At 58.1% G+C, this 657-nt stretch overlaps 1 protein-coding gene across 1 annotated transcript in view; it reads right to left on the bottom strand.

Moving 5' to 3' along the window:
• The window catches only part of inpp5ja (inositol polyphosphate-5-phosphatase Ja), a 9,287-nt gene extending 8,650 nt beyond the window's left edge, over nt 1–637 (bottom strand). The window contains exon 1 of the mRNA XM_008326359.2: nt 182–637. The gene's annotated coding sequence lies outside the window, so the exon portion shown is untranslated. The remainder of the gene's footprint in view (nt 1–181) is intronic.
• Nucleotides 638–657: the final 20 nt, after the last annotated feature.

Below are 657 nucleotides of genomic sequence, written 5' to 3'. Positions count from 1 at the left end.
CTGCCCCCCCCCCCCAGGTCAGATTAGCCCCCGCTCCTCTGTGACTCTGGATCGTGAAGTGGCAGAAAATGAATAAAACAAATTCACAAACAATGAGCCTCAGACACACAGCGCCGCCCCCTGGTGGACATCTGTCATGTGATGTCAACAACAACATGTCCCAGTGTCCCACGTGTCTCACCTTTCCAGCGTTCGTCTTCTCCAAGGTGAAACTCAAAGGTGACGTCACAGCCTCAGGTCACCTGCATCTATCGGCTCGATTAATCGAACGGACGCGGTTTGAGGCAGGCGGTCAGCGGAACACATACGACCCGGTCGCTCGGTCGGTCGGTCGGTCGGTCGGTACCATGGACAGAGCTCCGTGTCTGTTACGCCGCCTCGCACGCGCAGACAGGTGCAGAGCGGACGAACCGCGGGACCGTCACTCAGGACTGGAGACCGAGGCGACTGACGTGACCGCGCTCGTGCACGACGTTTGTACTACAAAACCACAGCTGATGATGGTGTCGGTACTTCATCCTGCCCAGAGGACGGGACTATGAAGAGGACTATGAAGGCAGCGCAGACGGACGGAGCAGCAGCGGCATCTTCCTCCTCCTCCTCCTCCTCCTCCTCCTCCTTTCCCCTCTCTCTCTCTCTCTCTCTCTCTCTCTCTCT

Source organism: Cynoglossus semilaevis, chromosome 14, assembly GCF_000523025.1.
Source record: "Cynoglossus semilaevis isolate Cse_v1.0 chromosome 14, Cse_v1.0, whole genome shotgun sequence".
Lineage (NCBI taxonomy): Eukaryota > Metazoa > Chordata > Actinopteri > Pleuronectiformes > Cynoglossidae > Cynoglossus > Cynoglossus semilaevis.
The sequence above is the reverse complement of the archived record's forward strand: the minus strand, read 5'-3'. Positions and strand labels throughout refer to the sequence as shown.